This window comes from Camelina sativa, chromosome 20, assembly GCF_000633955.1.
Source record: "Camelina sativa cultivar DH55 chromosome 20, Cs, whole genome shotgun sequence".
NCBI lineage: Eukaryota > Viridiplantae > Streptophyta > Magnoliopsida > Brassicales > Brassicaceae > Camelina > Camelina sativa.
The window spans coordinates 16,244,147-16,252,780 of NC_025704.1; positions in this window are offsets into that span (position 1 = coordinate 16,244,147).

An 8,634-nucleotide genomic window follows, 5' to 3' on the forward strand; every position below is an offset into this window, starting at 1 on the left:
TTAGAGAAGAATGTTCTTAGCAAATTAGCAAGAGACAACAAACAGAGATGTGTGTGTTGTGTTTGGTCAAACATTTTAGCAGCAAAAGCTTGACCTTTTCCATTTCGTCTCTCTCTCTGATCTGAGTTTTATCCTTTCATTTATCTTTTTTGTATCTTCTAAATTTAATGGGGGTATTTTTATGTTTCATACCAAAACAGGTCAACGAAGTTTCATGTGTGCCAATTTCATTCTTGTTTTTTTGAGCTTTGAATTCAAGATTCATCGTTTTTGATTCCCAAATCTTTGATTATTTTGCTTTACATCAAAAGATTCATCCTTTTTCTTATGATCTGAGTTCAATCCAGTCCAAGAAGTACCCACTTCAGTCAACTCTGTTCCTCGGATCTTTTTTTTTGCAGACCAAACCCACATCACATTTGAGCTAAAAACAGAGTCAAATCTTGAATCTTTCACTCCTTACAGAAGAACTAGTTATGCTAGTAGAAGAGCAAAAACTTGACAACGGCGGATACGTACGTGTGGTCGAAGGAGGAGAAAGCCATTTTCATAATGTCTAAAGATGTTGGCCTCAGAGCTTCACTGGAGCTTTGTTCTTGGTGTGGTCTCACTGTACGGAGTAAACCAAGGTCTTGGACTCTTGGTGGCTCATTGAGTCGTGTAGCTACAGAGTATTACATGAAATATGTTCAATAAGGTTCAGCCTTCTGAATCTGCATATCCAGCGCATCCCACATAAGCGGCTGTTTTTATTCTAGCTGTGTTTGTTGCCAGAGTCTGGCCTCTAGGACCGTTTTGACGATGTCATCCGATTCAGAGCATGGCTGAGCCGATTATAGACAAACAAAGATGTGTTGTTTTGCATCAAAGTCACCATAAAAAACCTAATAATTTGATACTTCATTAATACTTTTGACTTTTCTTTTTCTTACATAAGAATGTTTTGGTCAAACATTTAGTTCCTGACCTTTTCTTTGGTAATTTTTATCCTTTCATTTCTGATCTAATGTCATTTTCTATATCTTCTTCTTCTTCTTCAGACCAAACACACATCAAAAGTTTCAACATTAAGCTCGAAACGAACTCTAATCTTGTTTTTTTTCCTTCCTTAATAGAACCAGAGATGGAAGTAGAAGAGCAAAGCGAAAGTAAATTACGTAATGTGGCGTGTGGTCCGGTGCGGTGGCTAAAGATGTTGGCCTTAAAGCTTCACTGGACCTTTGTGTTTGGTGGCGTCACAATTTATGGAATAAACCAAGGGTTTGGTTACTCATTCGGTACAGTAGCTACAGAGTATTACATGAAAGATGTTCAAAAGGTTCAGCCTTCTGAATATCAAAGTATCAATGTAATCATTAAGATTCCATGGATCATTAAGCCTCTTTGGGGCATTCTCACTGATGTTCTTCCCATCTCTGGTTTCCACAGAAGACCTTATTTCATCTTAGCCGGTAAATGTCACTCGAAATCGGAACAAATCCTCAGCAACTGTCTCATTAATTATATGTTTTGTACTGTGTGTCTTTGTAGGGTGCTTGGAGTGGTTTCTTTCTTGTCCATATCGCTTCAGAGTAATCTACACCTTTACTTGGCAATATTGTTGATGACAATATCAAGTGCTGGAATGGCGATAGCCGATGTGACCATTGACGCTTGCACTGCTTCCAACAGTAGAAAACACGATTCTCTTGTATCGGATATGCAGAGCTTATGTAGCTTAAGCACCTCCGTTGGAGCACTTGTTGTTTTGTTTATGATTGGTATCTTAATTCATCTTGTTGTCTCCAAGGTTAGCGAACCGTTTGCTGTGACTTTTTCCATTTGGTGATTCCTCTCTAATGTTTTGTTTTGTTTGCCTTCTGACATTATAGGGCGTGTTTGGCTTGCTGACATTTCCATTTGCATTAGTAACTGTAGTCGGTATCGTGTTTATTGAGGACCCTCATGAACAGGAATTCAATACATTCACCGATGCATGGAACGCCTTGTGTAGGAGGATGAAGCGCTCAGAAGTGTGGCGTCCGAGTTTGTATATATACATTTCCCTTGCTTTTGGTGTGAACATTCATGAAGATCTTTTCTATTGGTTCACAGATTCAAAGGATGGTCCTTCGTTTGGTCAGGTAATCCCAAAACATGCAGCTTCAATCTTTCAAACCCCACCCGAAAATGCCTAATAATATATATATACATATATATATATATATATACTAGTGTTACGCGTGAGTTCTTACATAATCACTATTATATTTTGAAAAATTATATAAATTAACATGTTTTATTATGTTTTTTCGTTGTACAACAAAATTAAAAGACTACGTAGCATGGATTTAAATAAAGTAAAGAAATTAAATTTTATTTTGATGATAATATTTAGTGCAATTAAGTCATATTGTATCTTACATGTCATATGTCATATATTTTTGTAGTTGTAGTCAATAGTCATATTTCAAAATCATTGTGATATATATTTTCATAAATTTATTTTGTGGTGATAGCTATACTATTTTGTGGTGATATATATTTTCATAAATTTATTTAGTTATGCATATTTTTTTATTTATTTATGGTGATAGCTTGAAGAAATTTAAAATGTTTCAGTTAAAAAAAAAAATCAAAATAATAAATAGTAGGTTTGCAGTGTCTCATACATATATAACTAAGTGAGTCTAACCATAGATTCTTAGACTACTACATTTCCATAAAAAAACAATAAAAAAACAGCAACTACTTTATTAGGTTATTATCTTAAAGTCTTTAATTGTGTATGGACTTTGATTTATATGAAATGATAATGTTTCATATAGAAAAAAAATAATTAAACTATATATCATATATTACATGTATATCCTATTCAAATAAACTGACACTTTTATTAAGTTAAGATATCATTTGTTAAATCAAGAAAAAATAATGATATTCTAGAATTTATAAATTATGTGAGATTTGAAGTATGAGGCCATGAAGGTTATAGTATTAAGGATAAATCATGATCCATTGTAAAAAGATAATTATAAAAATATTAACATTGTAAAAAAAAATACAAAGTTTTTTGAAATAATTATAAAGAGATTATTTATATATATATATATATATATAATTCGAAATTATATTATTATTTACTTATTTTTAATTTTGAGTGATTATTTCTTCAAAAAAATATAAAAAAGGGATTACCGAAAATATACAGTTATTTATTAATACTAAATTTTGTAAATACTCATTTCTATATAAACATAGATCGTCTCATATTTAAATAATTTATTCAAAAACACTGCTTTCAACTTTGTTTTGATTGAGAATTTTATTTTAATGGGAGGGTAATTTTTTCTTATTTTTTTAAACTAAAATTTTCTCCTACTTTCTCCTTTTTCAATTGGGAATATGTAAGATTAATATGTTGACACAAAAAAATATTAATATATGCATCTTCTTTTCCTAATACTGTATTTTAAAATTTATTGTAGTATTTTTTTATTGTTTTATTTAATTTATATTTTCATCTTTGAATTATTTGGAATTCATATATTATCGTGCTTATAATTTTTATTATTTTTTTAATTATGCCAAATTAAATTTCTTGTAATTTCTCAACCTTGATTGGTTGGTCATAACCCTTTGTTTTTTTTTGCAAACATAATTGTTACCATTATTCATTCAATCCCAAAGGGAGATAACGTGTAGAAGCTCATCAACCTAATGGATGGATAGAATAGGCTAATCAAACACAAGCTTACAACAAACATAGATAGGTAGATTGGAAAAACATAAATCGTTGTTGATAGATCCATAAGAGCTCAAAGACAGTGATACCCTGTTTTGCGGAAAGGTTTAAAAGAATTGATTTGGCCACATATGTCACTAAAATGCACTTATTTTTTCGATCAAGGGTCCTGAGAGAACTTCATGATGGGTGACCTTCGTGGAAGTGATTGTCGGAACTGCGCGAGTCGGGACAAAACACAGGAAAATATAATTAGTTGATTTATAGGGTCGGTAAACAAGTTTTCAAAGCCTCCCAGACGTGGCCATCGAATATGGGTGGGTGCACGGGACAGGAATAGATGTAGAGCCCACTTAGGAAGGTGGGTCCATGGACCGAGAGTGGATATGGCTCACCTAGCAAGGTAGCGGTTGAGGCGTTACAGAGACAAATGCTACATCATGGTGTGTCAAAAACACATCCAGGGATACCCTGGGAAATTTAACATTAGTTACTATCAAAAAATTTTGTGACGTTAAGAAAGATGTTTTTACTTTCATTGGTTGTCAGAGCAAGCCATTTTGAGATAGCAAAAAGACGTGAACATTTTCTCTCCAGACAGGAGGAGGGCAAAGCCAAGGTTCTCTCTATGGTGGAGAAGGTTGGACACAAGATTATCTCCCCAAGGGAGGAAGGTGGAGGAGGTTGGACGCAAGATTATCTCCCCAAGGGAGGAAGGCATAGCTAAGACGTGAACATGTTCTCTCCACACAGGAGGAGAGCAGAGCCGAGGTTCTCTCTATGTTGGAGAAGGTTGGACAGAAGGTTCTCTCTATAAAGAATGAGGGCGGAGCTGAATTTTTCTCCATGGTGGTCATACACTATTGTGATGATACATCATTGATTAGTATATTATGTAATATATTTTTTATTCAGAATGTTTTTTGAGCCAACAATTTTAGTAATTAAAAATTGTTCGCTTAATGTGTTCATTTAAACATTTTCTAGGTGGTAATAAAGAATATATTTGTAACATAAAGTTTATTTAGGCGTAAAAATGCACTTTTAATAGTAACATACATAAAAGATTTGTAAATAGATATTAATCAGTGTATAATAACGAAAAATAAAATTTATTAATAACGTACAACAAACACCAAACACCATCCACTACAAGAAAATCTGTGTTTTGAGACTACTATTTGTGATCACATTAACGGTCACAAAAAATTAGCGACCAAGCCATTTTGAGATAGCAAAAAGACGTGAACATTTTCTCTCCAGACAGGAGGAGGGCAAAGCCAAGGTTCTCTCTATGGTGGAGAAGGTTGGACACAAGATTATCTCCCCAAGGGAGGAAGGTGGAGGAGGTTGGACGCAAGATTATCTCCCCAAGGGAGGAAGGCATAGCTAAGACGTGAACATGTTCTCTCCACACAGGAGGAGAGCAGAGCCGAGGTTCTCTCTATGTTGGAGAAGGTTGGACAGAAGGTTCTCTCTATAAAGAATGAGGGCGGAGCTGAATTTTTCTCCATGGTGGTCATACACTATTGTGATGATACATCATTGATTAGTATATTATGTAATATACTTTTTATTCAGAATGTTTTTTGAGCCAACAATTTTAGTAATTAAAAATTGTTCGCTTAATGTGTTCATTTAAACATTTTCTAGGCGGTAATAAAGAATATATTTGTAACATAAAGTTTATTTAGGCGTAAAAATGCACTTTTAATAGTAACATACATAAAAGATTTGTAAATAGATATTAATCAGTGTATAATAACGAAAAATAAAATTTATTAATAACGTACAACAAACACCAAACACCATCCACTACAAGAAAATCTGTGTTTTGAGACTACTATTTGTGATCACATTAACGGTCACAAAAAATTAGCGACCGTTTTGTGACCGTTTTGCTACTATAACACAACATAAGCAAATTTTGTCGCTAAATGGTCCTAAATATGCGACTAATAAAGATAGTTGCTAAGGCGTTGCTCATTTGCGACTAAACTAAGACTACTATAAAAACACTATAGCACGAGTCGCGAAACAGTCGCAAACAGCGACGAGTTAGCGGCTATCATTGACGTCGTTAATTTTGGTCGCAATTTTGTTACAAAATTGCAACGGAATTGTAACTATCTGTATCAGTTATAACTTCGTTGTAAAGTAGTCATAAGTAAAAGTTAGTTAAAAACGTGGAAAATGTTGAGGATAGGTGGTGTACCGTACTTTGCCGACATATAATTGTAGTTCCTAAGTGGTCGTAAAAAGGTGGCAAATGAGTTGTAAAATGATCACATATTTGTGACTCTTATATGGTAGTCGCAAAATGGTGATAATATTATCCCTATATAAGCCACCGCTCACTCCTCTCATTTCTCACACCTCTCATTTCCATTATTTGGTACAAGAAAAAAAAAGCAAAAAAAATAGAGAAAGAAAAAAGGAGAGAAAAAAAAGAGAGAAGAAAAAAAGTGAGAAAAAAGAAGAGAAGAAAAATGTGGAATTATTCACGGAGTGGATGTACAACAGGATCAATCCAGAGACGAATCATATCTCGAAGGCATTTTTGGAGGGGGTAGATCAGTTCATAGTTTTTGCAAGTAACCAGTCATCAGGACATAACAGTGGAGGTAGGTTTCTTTGCCCTTGTAATGTATAATACCAATTATATTTGGTCTTAAATATAAATATAAATAAAATATTGTATGTCATATAAAGTTAATTGAAAAAAATACACTAAAATTAGTAAAGAGAAAATGACACACGTTGCAAGAAGAGAGTGGCAAATGGCAACTTCTTAGAGAAAAAGAAAATCATTATTTTGGACTATATACTACACAAATTAAAGAATAAATTAAACATCTTATAAGTATAATATCAAATTATATTTTGTTCTAAATATAAATATAAACTAGGTAGTAATCCGTGCTATAGCACGGACAAAATATTTTCATAACTATATAATTTAAGTATTTGTACAATATTGTTATGAAATCCAAATATTGGATTTCAGTTTGGTTTTTATTTTGATTATTACCCGTATATAACTTAGACGTATCTACTTTGGAACAGGAAACACGTCTCTTCCAGTCCCGTCCCGTTTTATTATGTCCCGGTCTGAAAGTACCCGTTCCAAAGTGGCTAGTTACTTCATGAAATATATAAAGTCTCCATTTGAATATTTAATTTACATTTAGTTAGTAAAAAATATAATTTTAAAAAACTCTCAAAATATTTTCAAAAATTCTCAAATACTTTTTTTTGTGTGTGGAATAGTTAGTAATTTATTTGACAATCGATAATAGGGTTGTTTATAGGAAATGGTGATTAGTCGGCATAGTATTTAACCTATGGGATATGGCACAACAATTTGTTTTCTGCGTAATCATTTTAAATATATATAATATTTTAATTTGGATGGTGTTAACAAAATAATAAAATGATAATTACCCTTGTTATAGCACCAAGTTAATAATATATTAAACTTCTATCAATATCGATCCAAACAATCTCGCCATATAACCAACGACGGACCTAGTAAAACGTTAGGAGGGTCAGATGACCTCCCTAATATTTAAAATTTGTGATTAGAATTCCTAAATATTTGATTTACATCTAGTTAGTAAAAATTATAATTCACAAAAACTCTCAAAATATTTTCAAAAATACTCAATTTTGTTTTTGTAGAATATTTTGTAATTTATTTGACAGAGTCTTACACAAAATTATTTATCCTGCAAAAAACAAAAACATATATATCAAAGAACATAGATATCAAATTATTTAAAATGTAAATCAGAAAGAAAAGAGTAGCATATATAGAAAAAAGAAAACATTAAGCATGAAATATATATAGAGCGTAAATATATATGATGTGTTTTAGTAACAAACTTTGAAACAAATATAAAACATATAAAAAATCTTCAACTTAAAAAATATTATGTAAGATCGAGTAAACAATGATAAGAAGTAACACTAACTTTCAGGGGGTAGCTATGACAAACGCCTCAATAGGACTAACATTTGTCTTATCCCGAAAGTAGAGAAACCGACCCGGATGACTGAATGGCGCCCCATTAGTCTATGTAACGTTGGGTACAAGATTATTTCGAAAATCTTATGTCAGCGGTTGCGAAAGTTTTTGCCAGCTTTAATTTCTGAGATACAATCGGCGTTTGTCGAAGGCCGTTTAATCACGGATAATATTTTGATTGCTCAGGAAATGTTTCACGGTCTTCGAACTAATCCCTCTTGTAAGGGCAAGTTCATGGCCATCAAAATAGATATGAGTAAGGCCTATGATCGGGTAGAATGGTCCTTTATTGATTCCTTACTACGAAAATTTGGTTTTTGTGAAAAATAGATTTCCTGGATCATGTGGTGCGTGACATCAGTGGAATATAGTGTCTTATTAAATGGTCAACCCCATGGATTCATAATACCGTCAAGAGGACTCCGTCAAGGAGACCCCTTGTCACCTTATCTCTTTATCCTCTGTACTGAGGTCCTTATTGCAAATTTACAGAAAGCGGAACGATCTAAGCTTATTACGGGTATCAAGGTTTCCACTGCATGTCCGGCGATTTGACGTTTACTGTTTGCAGATGATAGTCTGTTTTTCTGTCGGTAGGAAAAGTGTGAAGTTATTTTGGGGATTCTTAGGCAATATGAGAGGACTTCTGGACAGAGGATAAACTTCCAGAAGTCTTCCGTTCAATTTGGACATACAGTAGATGCGGATGTGCGTGAAGATTTAAAAGATATCCTGGGGATTACCACTTTAGGTGGTATGAATTCTTATTTGGGAATTCCGGAAAGCCTTGGTGGATCGAAAACCAAAATTTTCTCTTTCGTCCAAGATCGGTTACAAAAACGGGCTGGGGGTTGGCCTGCCAGGTTACTATCGCGGGGGGGGG